The sequence below is a fragment of the Acyrthosiphon pisum genome, chromosome A1, assembly GCF_005508785.2.
Source record: "Acyrthosiphon pisum isolate AL4f chromosome A1, pea_aphid_22Mar2018_4r6ur, whole genome shotgun sequence".
Classification (NCBI taxonomy): Eukaryota; Metazoa; Arthropoda; class Insecta; order Hemiptera; family Aphididae; genus Acyrthosiphon; species Acyrthosiphon pisum.
Genome location: NC_042494.1, coordinates 158,869,651 through 158,887,123, shown reverse-complemented (window position 1 = coordinate 158,887,123; position 17,473 = coordinate 158,869,651). Strand labels below are relative to the sequence as shown.

The window sequence follows — 17,473 nt, the reverse complement described above, 5'->3', positions numbered from 1 at the left end:
AAACGTACACTCAGAGCATTTCCACAGTTGAGTGTACGGACCGCACCAAAATAATATTTTATAGTGCACTATATTGGAATATTAGAACGCATGGCGATCACGAGAAATTGCGAAACACGTGTCCGAAATTTAAATTATTAAAATCTATATACATAATAATATTATAGGTCTATACATAGACAAATAAAAATTATGTATTATAATCTATACTATAATATTATAAAGCTGAAGAGTTTGTTTGGTTGAACGCGCTAATCTCAGAAACTATACTGGTTTGAATTGAAAAATGATTTTTGTGTTGGATAGTCCATTTATCGAGGAAGACTAAACATCACTGCTACGACCAATAGGAGCCCGGGGTGGTGCTCAAATAGAGATTTTGAGATTTAAAATGGAAATGTCTGTTTATAAATGGTTGCTATTGGTTAGGTATAGGAGAAATAATTACTAGAAATTTAATAGTATATATTTATTATTGGTTGCCATTCAGGTTAATCGGGCTGTTCAGGTACAAGCATGCATCAAATCGAATTTTCACACATTGCCTGCCAAGGTGGCTGAGTTGCACTTACTGCAGTGGGTTGCACCCAAAAGGAGTTAAACAGTCACAATTTTTTTTAAGAGTCGTCATTTTTTACGGGCCACTTGAAGTGCGTGGGATCAGCTAGTATTATTATAAAAGCATAGCTGCGGGGCGTTTATGTGTAGGTAATAATAAATAAACCGATCCGAAACGGATTTCCGTCTGGGGAATTTGAAATTAAACTTTTCCAAAAAAAAAAAACGGGTTAATTTATGTAGGTATATATAAGCTCTTTTATTTCTGGTGCCACCGCTGTTTCTTATATTTTATGACACTGCCGCCCGCCGCGACAAAAGTCGTGCACTGGGGGAAAATAAGATACCATCGCCCCACCGGAGGAGGTGTCGTTATTATTATTATCAGTGGCGACGGCTGTTGTTTATTTTTAGCTATAGCTGTCTGCACTCTGCGCGAACGACTTCGGCAGTGGCGGGTGCGCTGCAGGTAAAACGTCTGAGGCAGTGGCGGGGTTGGCACAGGGGAAATTGATCTCGTGTCCTCCGCCGTTGCCCCGGGCTACCAGGTCGCCGCGAGGAAACCCGTGACGTAATGCAAGAGTACGTCATCGTTACGGGAACGACGACCTCACGTATATAATAATATATAGGTATTATAATAGACACGACAGCAATGATCAGTATTATTGTCGTCTCGTTAAAACATCGCGCGGTCCTATCTATCACTGTTATTTTCGGTCGTATATATTTTATTTTTCGTGGAATATTATTATTTCTCACACGAGTTGTTATACACTTTTTACTGACTCGTATCACGGTTTTCTGCCAGCTCGCGGGAAAAAAAGACCCAAGTCGAAATGCTTATCATTTGTTATAGGTATATATATATATGCCAATGATCGTCTGTAGCTCCCCGGGGAACGTTGACATTTGTATAATCCCCCTGCGGCCGCGAGTATAGTACACGTGTAGCGTACGATCACCGCAATGTCGTTTGGGAAAATAAATTACAATTCATATCGTTTTGAATTATGTTGTTTATGAGTAATATTTTTAATATTAAACAGAAATATGACGTGTTGGCAACAGACAAAAATCGAAACGACCGATTGTTTCTTTTAATATTTATTTCTAAATAGTAAAATTTCAAATTCCAAAATATAGTGTCAAGTTTTCTTTGATACGATAATAACCAATTATTTTTAATTAAATTTCGTCAAAACCTTATTAAATATACCTATATAATATATTATGTATAACTGCAGGTGAACCTTTGAACATCTTTCTTCTTCAGTTTTTAAGTTTAAGTTTTAAAAGCGTACACCCAGGCACGCTCATATACTTAAACGTTAAACTCCCCGGACGACAAACTTTATGTGACCTAATATGTAAATATTATTAATTATACTGTAAAAGATAATTGTTTTCAAGTCCCAAGTGAAGCGAAACATTACATTTTTTATAAACATTAGTTCTAATACAACCGTAGGCGCAAAGCACCGGGACATTTTTGATATTCTTATAAATAAAAGAAATTAAATATTGTATAGGCATGTGAATTTTTAGAAAAATTCATTCTTTTTAGCTTATTATATAACATAACGTTCTTAACACAAAGTTTGAATTAAATGCAAACAAACTAAATTTAGAATATTTTTTTGCATTTTAATAATTTTTTATTTTTGGGTCTTTTTTTCTTATTTATTGGTACATTTTTCATTTTTTATTACTTTATCGATATTTTTACAAATCCCATTTATTAAAAACTTTTTAATCATGTTGTTTAATTGTTGTCTTATACATTTTTGAAAATGGTTCAAAATAATTAAAAATGTAGTCTTAATACAGCTTGATAAATTTGTTTATGTTTTATATTTTAAATTTATTTTTCAGAATATATGTTTAGTGCATTTTAAAGTGCAGTAATTGAGACTTTAAATGCATCTTTTAAGGTTTTTCACAGCGTTAAACACAGAACCATAACCATAACAATTTATACAAGTTAAACAATTTTTTTTTAAGTTATATAATATTACTAGCTGATCCCGTGCACATCGTTACCCGTTAAATGCACAAACTGTATATGACTCAAACTTTGTTCAATGCGTTATTTAATATTCGGTGTGTGATATTCTAGATTTATTTTAACTTTTCTGTTGCCCAGGATAAAAATTCTGATTCACAGCAGTACATTATCAGGTCGGCAATCTACCTGCGGTAGATCGCGAACCCCGAGCTGTTTGTACGTAAGTGTATGATTTAACTCTAAAATATCAAAGTTATACCAAGTTTGTCATTTTTACTTAATTCCACCTACGATGGATTAATATAATCAATTAATACAAAAACCTAACCTAACCGTACCAAAATCCGATGAGTAAAAAAAACCAAATTTAACCCTTTTAAAATTAGCCTATCTTCTTCCCGGAATTACTTATAGGACAGCATACAAACTTAGATAATAGCCGATTCTCGGACATATATATTGATACAAATAATAATAATTATCAACAAACATGCCAGATTAACCAATATATAATACACTATTATTATTTTTATAATAATATTATTTTTTTTTTATATATATAACCATGCAATAGCAACCATTTATAAACAAATATTTCTACCGTAAATTATCAAAATCTTTGTTTGAGCACTTCTATTATTTTTTCTGGACAACCCTTATCACTAAAATAGATGTTAGCCGATTCTCATACCTACTGAATATGCATAAAAAATTTCATAAAAATCGGTCAAGCCGTTTCGGAGGAGTATCGAGACTAACACTGTGACAAGAGAATTATATATATAAGATGTACTGTATAACTTCCATATTATCAAGTCTCATGGCTTCACGGATGGCAAAAAATAAAAATTGTACAGAATTTTATGAAATAAAATAAATTTTGTTTGGTTCTCAAAAATATTTACTTAAACATTTTGTTTATTGAAAGTTCGTCATATGGCAGTTTCACTGTAGGTAATTACAGTGGACTATCATATATATTTTACTGCCCATATCTCTTTCTATGTGAATTAATTTATGTGTCCGATAGTCTGTTTATCTTGATTCATGATAGTAGCACCTGATCATGATTTTTAATTATTATTTAAGATAATCATAAGATCATGGGTGCTAAGCAGTAAGTACCCATGTGATTTTCGGCAATGAATACAACTAATATTTTAAAATTTAAATTTCTATGGCTATTATTTAGTTAAGACTTAAGACGTATACATTTGGCTGGAAAAGGACAAAGTTAAGACATTTATACCTAACCTAACTTATGAGATAGGTACAATAAAATATACCTATAGGTATTTAATATTACATAATATAAATACAAATAATATGCCCAGAATACTCGACACATTTCTAACGATCAAAGTATATACAAATGTATAGTTATACCTACTTTTTTTTGTTCGTAATCCGTTAATGGGTTTTGTTTTTAAAAAGTCTTTTATGTTATTGTATTTAATAATTTAAACAACAAAAAAATTATATTTTTGGTTCATCCAAGTAAGATATTAAGATAAAAAAAAAAACATTAGCACAGAATATAATGTGTACGATCTACTAATAAATTGTATGGATTAGAATCGTGTATGTATAAAAAAGGATCTCAAGTTGGACTTAATTGAACTGCGAATCGTAGCTACTATAGCAAAATATTTTTTTTTTTTTTTTTTAGAATAACATAAAAGGTAGTTCAACAAAAACAGAAATTATATAATATGCATAACTTACTAACTATAGAATATTTGTTGAATGCACCAAATTTATTATGAATGTAATGAATAATTATTGACGTTTATTGAGTGGTAATATTCAATTTAGTTTTTATTACAGATTATTAATGGATATATTTGATATAATAAACTTCTAATAAAAACCTTTTTTTTTTATATTTATGAAAGTGAATATAGTACAATATTATTACTATTAATTAACCTATTATGATTTTACGTATTTATATAATTAATAATATGATAAGTTTCAAAGCTATTCTATTTAGAAAATATACGTAGGTATAGCTATATAATTAGAAAGTAATTTATATTTTCAAACAAGCGGTAAATAATTTACGATTACAGTATTAAATTAATTAATTCATAATCACAATTATAGGACAACACTTATTGATTTTAAATTAATTTTGGTTCTTTCCGTGATAACATACTAACCAACCCAAATCAGTGACATGTATGAGCAATACGTACTGTTCACTTACATAGTTACATAATATATGAGTAGATTCCTAGTGTTTCAAACATGTAATAGGTATAGGTGTTTTGTTAGTAGATAGGTAATATAGTTTTATATTACTATATTAGTCTTAGAATAAACAAATATGTCATAAGATCGTTTTGCTAATACAATAGAGGAAATCAACGTCAATATAGCTGTAAAGAAAAATTAATCATACATCATAATAATATAAATAGGGATATAATAAATGATCTGATCACGAACTAAAATAAATTAAATATTTCAAAGGCCTTTAATTTTCTTGGTCATTATGTTTCGTTGGCAATATTTTTGAAAAGAAGATTCCACTTTTTTCTCACTTTCTATTTGATATTTTTTCAATATAATTGTTTCATAATGAACTAAACTACTCAACTTAACAACATCATCAATCATCAAGTTCATACTCACGTGTTGATTACGTTAGAGATACATATATTTTGATATTTAATGTAATGCAACAAACACAATTGCGTATTAGACCTACATTATCTTGTTTTTTTTGTGTGGGTGGGGGAGTGTATCAGTATATAAATAAATTATATTTTATTTAAAATATTTATGTGTTTAAAATTTTAAATTCAGAGATAATTGTGCCAATCATATTTAATTTTAAATCAGTTTTGAACTTGAACCAAATGTCTAATATTACCTATATAATTAACCTAGTATTACCTATCCATTGTAGGTACCTGTTAACCTAGATACATGTTTATATTGTTATATTAGTATGGTTTTGTTTAACATATTGAAAGATTTTGCAGTAAATGGTCCAAATATTTAAGATTTGAATACTTGACTGGGTGCAAATAAAATGTCAACCGTATGATTTTGATTCATCATGTTCGGTTTACCGTAGTTCATTAATATACGTAATATAATATATATACCTAAAGATATTATAGATTTAAAACTGCAAATGTGTAAAACGGTAGAATGAAGATATTTATTGGGAAAGCTGCCAGCTTTCACTACACAGTAGACATAAAAACGAAAGGGGTGTCGGGTTCTTCATTTTTCCACTCATCCCTTAAGCCACGCCGGAAGCTTTTAATTTAGGCCACCTGCAGTAAACTTAACGGGTTTGCACACGGGTTTGAAATTCCCGGAAGTTCAGGAAGCAATAAGTCTGATAGTTTTCTCACGTCGAGTAAGACCATATACATATAGGTATGTATTGTGTATGCACCATACACGAAACGGTAAAACCACACACTATACACACAAACATTTTAAAAATATTACACACGCAAACATAGAAAACATGCTTTTAATAAAAAAAAAAACTAAAACAATAATTTGATTCTAAAAAAATATCTTCAAAAGTGTTATTTTTATTTTAAGTCTAATAGGGTTAGTTTTTTATTATATTTTTATGTAATAAACTATTTTTAAACAATTTAAACACAATTTGCATTTGAAGTAAAATATAATGATAATATTATAATATCTGAATTTCTGTATTAAATTCAATTGCTTCACTAACGTTGATATAATTGAATGGACTTTTGTTTGGTAATCAAAATATAAACATAAATTCAGGCGATTAATGTTTATGCAAGCGAAGCAATTGAATCAAGTAAATTACCTAATGCAAATCGCTATTCTGCACAGTCTTCAAAATTTATCTCTTCCATTAAGCCATTATTTTAATCCTCGGTCGGATGGATATAATAATATACCTATACTATAACTACCTATAGGTCGATTTTGTCTTGCCGAATAAATAATATTTCGATTAATTTTCGATTTAAAACGAAAAACTAAATATTATCAACCAGTGAATGGTAAATAACTGTCAGTTTTATTGGTAAACTGAGGACAAAATTCAGAGATATATCGGGCCCCTTATGAATGGAGTGATGTTTCCGCATTCAAAAACACGGTTGACCTAAAACGTCGTCATTTCATTTGTCTGGCACAAATTTAGCATACATAATGTTATTACGTATACCATAAACGATTCGTTTTCGATAAACGCCACTAACGAGGGAGAATGATATATTTTCGATTTCGGATGCTGCAAAGGGGTGACGAGAGAAAAATGTCCTCGGACGTAATAGCGATTCTTACGGACCACTGGTTGATACAGTATAGATTTTCCTCTTTTTATTTTTTTAGATGTGCCGTATTATATTATAATGAGGCACACTGATCGTATAATAAAATTGTTGGGGAACGCAGACGAGCATGTTTATTTGCTAGAATGGATTTTGGCATACGCCATAGTTGACCCAAAAGAATTTTGTTATACCTCGATACCGTAAGCTACAGTCGTTTAAATGATATTATATATTACAATTTATAATATTATTATCGTATAAACCGGAGCATTTTCGTCGGATGCAATAAAATCAAGCCCGCAACGGCGCAACTCGTTAACGACGTTTTTCTCTTCGCAGCTCCGCGCACTTATAATTATTTTACTTTTTACCAAAATAAAACAGACGCAAACGACGAACTATGTTTTCACAGTTTGCATGCGCTTTGCGCGTGTGTACCTATAATACTTCAGTATATAAGTTATAAAACGCAAACGGCGCACTCGTACAATTATTGTTGTAATAATATAATAATATGATAATATTATTATACTATGTTTATGATGGTACCAGCTACGGTTGCCGGGCACGGGCAGCGCCGATATGAACTAGAAAAATAAAATATATTATACGAAAATCGCCGCGTGTTATTCCTCTAGCGTTTGTATCATCACGTTTCAAAGCTTTTAGCGGGGCGTGGTGCACAACGAATAACACCTATATTTATATATATATATATATATACGTATAAATACTTGTGTGTGTGTGTGTGTGTTAAGTACATGAATGAAAAAAAATAAAAAACGAAACGAGAGAAAAATATAAAACACCGAAACAAAAACAACCTGACAAATTTTTACTGCATACACTGTATGTGTACGCGATAGTGGTGTGTATTCACACGCCTCTCGAATTTACTGTTGCCCGTAGTCTTACACTCTCGAACACACACACACACACACACATTATATGTATATGCGTGTACATAAATATCATAAATCAAACAATAAAATTAAATAAATAAAAAAAAAAAACTATACGAAAAACAAACAATTTACAGCTCGAAAAGTAACGCAGCTAAAAAAAACATCAGAGTTTGCGAAACGCGTAATGCGACAAACGTGAGCGTCGGCAACGACCGATAATTAAATTTTATGGGAAACGCCGAAATCGTGTTTTTATTATTATTGTTTTTTTTTTCGCAGTTTTATCTTATCGCGAGTATAAAATCAAATTATTATTTTCGCTCCTACGAATTCAGCTGTTTTTCGGCCAAACCGACGGTCTGCACACTACCCATAGAGGGTAGGTATACTCACTGCACAGATTTAGCCATGACAATATAATTTAATACGTTATCATAACAACTGAAGCTGTGCGATGTCAGTCCAGTGCCCACATAATATTATTATTATCTATTTTGGGCAGCCAGGCAGGTGTACGTACCGTAGCCGGCGTTAAAAATGTAAAACCTTATCGGTCTGTGACACTTCTATATTATTATAATATGTCTGTGTGAGTATACGTATGGACTACCGAGATAATATTATAGACTTATGCGAGATGATGAACCAAAATTGTTATTAACGATTCACCGCACCGCCCGCTGTACCCAACCTGCAACCGCAGGTCAGCTAAATGCTAATAATAACACAGTAACCTGCACCACACGTGCATTTTTTGAAAACAGTAATTTGAATAATTGTATAATGTACCTATATAAATACATTTCATCGAAGTCAACCTATAATAGGATAGTTATTCCGGTAGAGAATAGCAACACGGCCGTCGTGGTGCACCTACGCGATATTTGTGTTTAAATTTATATATATCACATTCTATTGGACGGAAATTCTATCGTATACTTAAATTGCACGAGAAATATAATAATTCGTGGAGAAATATAATCGTTCTTATACATATTATATAAATCATAAAAATGTTAGTATCTGCCAGTATAATAATATGTATATAGTATTGTACATGGCATATATTATATTATACATCCCACCATATTACGCGTATTTATAAGACGAAAAGCTATAAATACACCAAGTGTGATACGCGATTTTGTGAATTGTAACATTTTGAGGAAAAAAAATTCACCCAATCAGACGTCCATTGTGATGGCACATCGTGCGTGATGTTTTCTTTAATGCAACACGATCCAAGTTTTGTATGGTATTATTTCGAGAATATCAGAGCTGGGGCTTAAGTCGTTTAAGAGTTAAGAGAAATAATATACGTGTATTCATGTACACATGTTTACAAATATATATGTATATAATACTTATATATATATATATAATATTAAAAATTCTTATATCGCTTGTATGTATTTAAATTTTAAATAGTTAGTTGAAATCAGAGCTATATAATCATTAAATCATAGCATAATGGCACTAATGTCACACCGAAAGTTTTTGCTCAACTTTTTCATATTAATGTCATTTATTATTGCATTATAAAATAAAAATGAAAAATAACAAATATAATTTTAATAATTGAACAATTTTATTAATTTTTATGAAAGTATAATAATAAAAGATAAGTAGGATAATTAGCAAAATTACCTGCACCAATGTTATCACTTATCACCTTAACGGAACTCACTGCACATGATCCTGAGAAATCACGTCATATTATATTATATATCCTTACAGATCATCAGAATAGCTTACGCAGTACAATTTACTATACAATTATAGTCAATAACGGTAATGACATAGGTAGGTACGGAAATATTCTAATGGACCGAGTGTAGTGAAATTATTGTTATAACTTGTAACGCATATCGTTAAAAATATGTCAAATATAATATTATCATTGTGCATTTCTGAAGTAAACCGTAAATTTCTCTCGTGTATTGTCCGCATGTCCGTGATGACTTTGGTATTGTATAACAAACACTACTTTACATGATATCAAATACAACAAACGATTTTGGTCGTTAAAAATAACGTCCAAACACAGTAGGTACCTACCTGCACGGTGCAGACGTGCAGTCAAAATTATGTTATGTGCTTATTGTTCTTTGGTTCACGAGTTCGTTTTAAATTTATTCACGCGGTCAATTGTTCGGTCGGGTTCATAAAAAAATTTGTCCATGCATTTTAAAAATAAACGTCATAAAATCTCCGTGTTATGGCATTTTCAGAATTGACGCACTTGAATAATTTTTCATTCAGGATATCTGATAAAAATAGGTCGAGTGGTGTAAAAAGCTTGTATATAAAAACTATTCTAGCGTAATATATGTCGTTATGATTACGTACCTACCCTTTTTGCTCAAACGAAAAACTTTATGCACATAACTAAATAAAATTGCCCTTATTAATTCCATACATAATAATAATTAAAATAATAAAATATTACATTGCAACGAAAATGTTGATATTTATTTTTCTTTATAATTATGTTATATTCAATTATAGGAATATTATGTAGGTATGTAAAAAGTTAGTAATTAATTATTAAGATAATAATTGAAATAATAAAATTTAGACATCCAAGCGGTGTTAATTTTTAATTTTTTTATTTATACATAATCTTGAAAACTTGAAATTTTGTACAAAATCACATGCCATTACAACTTATTACTTAACGGGTTTACTTATTTAAGAATTACGCGGCCCGGTACTTGCCTCCCTGGAAATTCTCTGAATTGACTTGGCTAAATGCCAGAATTTTCAACACCAGGAAATTATCGCCAAGAACACGAGTTTTTGTGTCTATTCGATAAATCTTGCATAAAAATAATAGCATTAATGGAATTTTCATGTTTTTAAAAAAATGATATAACAAATTAAATAATAATTAAAGCACTGAAGTACAAAGTTCGACCGTTGTCTGTTGAAAATTAAACGCGTTTTGATTTAATATTTTAATATATTTATCCTGTGTAAACACTGCATTGCATCAAAATTGGGTTTTTTTTAAACTAAATATGGCATTTTTTTTGCCCATTAGTAACACACTGTCGACATTCGTACTAATTAGGTAGGTAGGTAGGTGTGTATGTCGAGTGGACATTTATTAGGGATTATAGGAGACAGAGACGGATAAAACGAATGTACCTACCTATAATTGCGAGCAAAAAATATAAAACAAATCCTTCACATACCCGTAGGTATTATTATTATTATTATTATTATTATGTAAAATATTCCGTTGTTTTATACATTTAATGACAAATGTGCAAATATTACACATATTGTAGGGACGATAGCTTTGGTGTAAAACGCATTACGCACACATATTATTACAAGATGATATACACACAAAAAAATGTACTGCACTTAGAACTCTGTATAGTTATAATCTCGTAACGCAGCCGAAAAAAACATTTTAAATACATCTGCAGTCGACAACATTTTAATTGGAATCCGGAAGAAAGTAAATATAATAAAACACCAAATTACGGTATATGTATAATATTATATATTATATCGTCCAATTATAAGTTGTACCCATACCATCATGGTCACTGCAACAGTGCTTCACCGGAAAATCAAAGTTAACAATATACAAGTTCAAAAAGAGTTTAAGTTTTCCGGAAATGTATAATAATTGACTTGTTTGATTTTATTATATCTTTCAAAGTGTCTAAAATCCATCGAGGACAAAATATTAAAGAGTAAAATGTTTATTGTGAGTTTTTTTAAAAAATTATTTATCTAAAAAACAAATTGGCAGCATTATTGGCAATTATAGTACACAGTTATTGACAATGACATTTTATATTGACTTTTACAATCGTTTTTTGTATGAATATAAATTATAAGTACATTAAATTAAGTTATCAATACCCGCTTCTTTTTAGAAACTGTTTATAATATTATGTATAATATGCATGATACAGCCATAATACGTAATCTATACAGAAAAGTATTATATAAATTATTTTTAAAAGTAAGCAATTATATATTTAACATTTTTATTGTAAAATAATATTTTTTTTTAACAAACAATCGTATTATTATTTATTGTTGGTTCTCTCATCAAAAAATATCATTTAATCCAAGACAAAAAAATGTTTTGTTTTTTTAATCGCTTGAAATAAAATTATATTATATTCTTATAATGTATTTAAAATTTAAATCATTCTTTACAATAATATTATAATTTTAGCGTATTATATCATAATATTATAATATTGCCTGGTTGTATAAATTAATTTTATATTAGTTAAACCTCAACGAACTAGATGAAAAAGAGTCGGCACCTATAGGTATCTACTTTGTTATATATATTATATAATATGCGTTATATTATGTTTAATAATTACTAGCAAGTAGCAATGTAAAAACAAATCACGAAATTTGTAAAAAAAAGTAGGTTTCTTATGAAAACTTAGGCGTTGTTAGTTGATCATTTGTGTTAACGTAAACTAAAATTAAAAGTAAATTTATTGGCTTAAAATAAGACAGACAAAGCTTAGCAAAATAATATGCAAACGCTGCTTAGAATTTTCAAAGGTTTTGGTGATGTGCTTCTTTTTTGATTGAAACTATTTTGTGTTGACATTTTTAAAATGTTCATTGATTATTGTTTAATTTTTAAATTAATTTGTTTCTGCAAATATTATATTGTCTGTTTATTTATTATTCTATACATTTAGTATGTAAATAGATAATATCTTAAACGTAATGAAAGAGATTGACAAAATAAATAGAAAATTTTAAAATATCAATTTTGAATAGTATTTGATACCTACTTATGAATTTAATACATCTATTTTTATTTTAATAATTAAGTATCAAGTTATATTAGTTATAATATCAAGGAAGCTTATAAGAAAAGCAATAACAACAAATATTAATAAATTAACAACTAATATAGTAAAACTTAAAAGTATCTCTTAATCTTTAAATGAGTTAGGTACATACAATTTTTAATAGAACATATTATACACTATTTTAGGAAAACCCAAAAAATATGAACTTTTTAAAATGTATCAAGTAATTTAAATTACTTTTTTATAATCATCTATTTCTTTGTGATTGCTTGAAAATTCATAGAGATGTAACATTACTTTGGAGCCGTAAATACGCATAGGTATACAAATATTGTTTTATATACCTAAACCTACTACCATTATCATTATTATTTAAGTACAATATACTTTAAGTATTGTATGCATGAAAATTCCCCTCGTGAGAACAATACTCATCGCGTATTTGTTAAATGAAATGTTTATTTCAATTTGACAAGCAACACTCGTGTAGTTACGAATGAAATGTGTGAATTACGCATGATTAAAAGTATGTTTATGGACTTAATGTTCGATTTGTTTGCTGTTAATGTTTCCTTCACTTAAAGTTAACAATCATTAAAATGTTACCTAATTTTATTTTTTCACTGTCCTCTTAAATATGAAAGAACAATCAAATTAAATTAAATGGCGCATTTATTAATTTCGATCATATATGCAGTATACCTACACACAATAAATTCACGGGACAATAAAGGATAATTACTAGATTTTCAGCAAATTGTCGTCACCTAAGTGATGGGATTGTGTCGTAAGATCTTAGGATTATATAAGATAACAATACAAGAGGTAAAAAAAATTAGTGACAAATGACAATTGAGTAAATTACAGTAATAGTGTGGACATTTTAACAACATTTTCCCTTATTGTCCTCAATTTTCAGTATAAATTGTATGTTTTATATTATTGTCATCATGCACATTCTTAATAAATAACAAAATATAAAATATAATTATTTATTACAAAGATGATACAGAAAACGTAAATTACTTACATTCGCTATCCACATTGCATAATGTCGACTTATGATTAAATTTCAAGTAATAAATTTATAAATGTATTCATTTCTAGACAAGCGTAGGTATAATATGAGTATATAGGTACTTAGGTGCAAGATTAATCAGTTTCTGAGACAGACCAAAAATAATATTTAAGTTAATACACAAGGTACAGCGGTTTTAATATTTTGGCTGCTTACAATTTTAATATAATATACCAATAACTCCAAGTAGAAATAATTTAAATCGAGTGTGTTGTACTTACGGAATAAGTTAATTATATTTGGAGTAGGAATTCAACAGGATATCAGCAACATTATTAATTGATATAATAAAACACGTAATCGTGATAATCGTGTTTTTAATTATTTAAAACATTTTAAGAAACATTTAACAATACGGGTTCCTAAATGAAATATAATATGGAGTAGGTAGATATCATATTGTAAGTACCTACCTGCGTTTTCGTGTAGATTACACATTGCGACCTTCCCCGGTATTTTAATTAATTATTCTATTATACCCACCTAACACTCGTCTCGTTTCGGTCACGTTTAAACTTTATGAAATTGTTACTTTTAATTTGTTAGCTAAATGATAAATAATTATATTCAAATAATATAATTAATCCGATCAGGGCTCATGTTTTTTTTGTCAAATTGTAAATTAATTTTATAAAAACGTGAGATCAGTAAAATTGCAAAAATGGCTATATTATAATACAATATTTAATCTTCCAGCTTTTGTACCTATACAATACAAACCTTTATTTTTGTTTTGAATAAAAATACCGAGTATAAAATATAAATTGGACTTAAAAATGTTAATTTTATTTTTCAAGATCGAGAATTATTGAAATGTTTTGTAAAAATTAAGCAAATCAATTATTTACATACAAATAGTTAGGTACGTTTTGTAATAAACTATGATCATATTCAAATATTCAATAAAGTTGGAAGATTTTAACTATACACCAAACACCACTTTATATTGTACTGCCAATAGGATTTTATAGCGTATTTTGTTTTGTTTTCAAGTATATTATTTGATTTTATTGCAATATTGATTTTGCAATACGTTATGGGGGTCGACCGGAAATTTGGCAGACAACGTACAAAACGAAGGGTTCCCTATACGACTATAATACGTTATAAAATTCGGTTTACACTAATTACACATAGATTTGCACAAATCGAATTCAATTTTTGAAAAATATTTTAACTTGATGGGATTAAAAATAAAGCTGAATTTTAAAATAGTTATGTTAACTCGTAGCCACCTAATTTAACAACGATTATACAACTATGATATTATAATAGTAGTGAATGAGGTAAGTACATAATAATGAATATCTTGGTAATAATTTAATAAAATATAATATGTTAAAGTTAGGACCTACTTTTATTTCCATTAATGAAACGTAAGCGAAATAGGTACCTAATATCTTAAACATAATCCATCCATATTGTAATTTCAACTATTACGCATAGTTAAGTAAATTAACAATTAATTTCATTAATAGGACTGGTTTACAGATAATATGCTTTTAAATAATGCAAATCTATCAAAAGATTTTTTTTTTAAATAAAACGGATTTTAAGTACTATACATTACATTATTTTCTATGTAACATAGTGAAATAAACTGAGAGAATTATAATTTAATAGCATATTAGTATCCAAACTATAATTAATAATATTTAGGAATTTCATATCAGTTGTTATTTGAGATTTACGAAAGGCTAACATTTTTTATCATAATTTATAATATTGTATAAATATAACGTGATATAAATATAATTCAAAGTTCTTGAAACAAGCAAATGTTAGATAATTAAAATATTTAAGATACATTAAAAAAAATGTTAAATTATGCTTGAAAATATATTTTGTTTTTGGAAAAACGATTATAGTGTATAACATTATACCCTTATATTATAACAATATTTAAAGTCTAACAAAATCGTACTTTTCTAATTTGTGCATGATACCTGTATATTACCTATATGGCTATATACTATTGAAATAATAAAAAACGTCCCTAGTTTTACTGAAATCTGATCTAGTAAAAAACGGTTTGGTATATTTTTAAGTTCAATTTCAGGATAAATAATTGTTGATACCATATTAAGAATACCTACATATTATATTGTTTTAACTCCATATTTCTATACAAGTGAACGTTTTAAAATCTTTCCCCCTCGAATATAATATTAGGTAAAATTAAAACCGTAAAATCAGGGTATAATATAATATAATATTTTTGTGTGGCCAAAACTTATTCATAACTCTGACATACCTGAAATTAAAATAAAACATATAAACGCATGTAAAGCATATATTTGTAAAATTATTTCTCAAACACATAACATTTTTGTACACAACAACATTAGTATAATATATTATTAAAATGTAAAATAGCAATTATAATAGTTATACCAGGAGTCGTAGGTGCCCACTACGTGTCTGTTATTATAGCGCACTTTAATAACATATGCGAGCTACTGAAATGCGATAAATAAACAATTATAGTAGATAAATGTGTATAATTATTACCTAGATTTTACATGTACCACATACCGCACTATACCTAATCTATCGCCTGCGCTAGAAGCCTATTATCACATCGAAAATAAACAAATAAAACAAATGTATACCACAATATTACTATGCATAAGTATTAAGTATAATCGTTGCGATTTTTGAACTATTCGCGAACAAATAACAACAACAACAACAACAACAAAATGGTAAAAAATATGATTAATCGCGGCTGACAATGTTTTCAGATATAGACTATTAGTACATACACTGTACACGAGTGTTGTGTTGTTATTTGCACGGCGTCACGGTATCTCAGCGGTATGATTATAATATAATTATTAATAATAATATTATTATATACCTCAATGGTGTTATACCCAATAATTATTATTAATGCATGTCGATTAGGTATAGAGAGAAAAAAATAAACAGTCGCGTGCTCGTTATTATTATCTACTCACCGCTGGTCGGCGGCGTCTACTCGGCGGCGGCAGTCTCGCTACAATAAGAGAACACGGCCCTGCATTTTGCGCCGGCGGGGCCCACGTCCGTCGCTGTCCGTCGGCCGTGGAGATGTGTCGTCTGTCGGCGCGCGCGAACCGAACACGAAGGACCACCACCACCAAACCGAGCAACAGAGAGAACACCTCCTGCTGGTGCTGCTGCCGCTGGTGCTCTGCATGTATACGCGGCGCACAGTCGGTGTGCGCGCGTAACTCACCACCGCCGCCGCCGCCACCGACCGGGAGTGCGCGTATCGACCGGGCGCGGGCAGCCCCCCGGAGACTGGGCCCGGTGGACCACCAACGCAAGCGCCGTCCCGACTTTTGTGGGTGGCCGACGGGGTGGTCTGTGGCTGGCGGTGGTGGTGGTGGGTGTCGAGCGGCGGCGGCGTTCTCCGATGAGGCGCGCGCGACGACGACCCCGCCGAGGGCCTAATGAAGCGCGAGCGATTGACGTTCCGCAGGAGTTTTTTTTTTTAATAAAAAACGTTCATTTTATTTTCGATGTCAGTCTCCCTCGGTCCCTCCGACAACCCTTCTCAGGTATACCGTTTTTCCTTCTCACACACCGGTCGGCAAGGGTGGTGGTCACTGCAGGGCGTCTGCACCGGACGTGTGTGTGATGTGATAACCAGTAATTATTTAGATATAATATGGGTATGGACAAACGGCAAACACGTGGGTGCAACTATGGTTAAAATTCTGGGGGGGCTGCAGACCTAACCGAAACTGTTATCTTCAAATAACCCGTATGGGTTCCACTCCCAAACCTCCCCCCCAGCATACTACCATCAGACATTTTATCTTCTGAGCGAAGCGAAT

The 17,473-nt window shown here is 30.2% G+C and overlaps 1 protein-coding gene across 6 annotated transcripts in view; it reads right to left on the bottom strand.

Annotated features, from left to right (window-relative positions):
• Nucleotides 1–16,881, bottom strand: part of LOC100166866 (glutamate-gated chloride channel) — a 48,095-nt gene extending 31,214 nt beyond the window's left edge. For 2 of the 6 annotated variants that reach the window (XM_029488692.1, XM_029488691.1), the window contains exon 1: nucleotides 16,610–16,873. The gene's annotated coding sequence lies outside the window, so the exon portion shown is untranslated. Of the gene's footprint in view, nucleotides 1–16,609 lie in introns of all 6 variants that reach the window. The other 4 variants (XM_029488689.1, XM_029488687.1, XM_029488688.1 and 1 more) reach the window with 4 other exon arrangements.
• Between the last annotated feature and the right edge of the window lie 592 nt (nucleotides 16,882–17,473).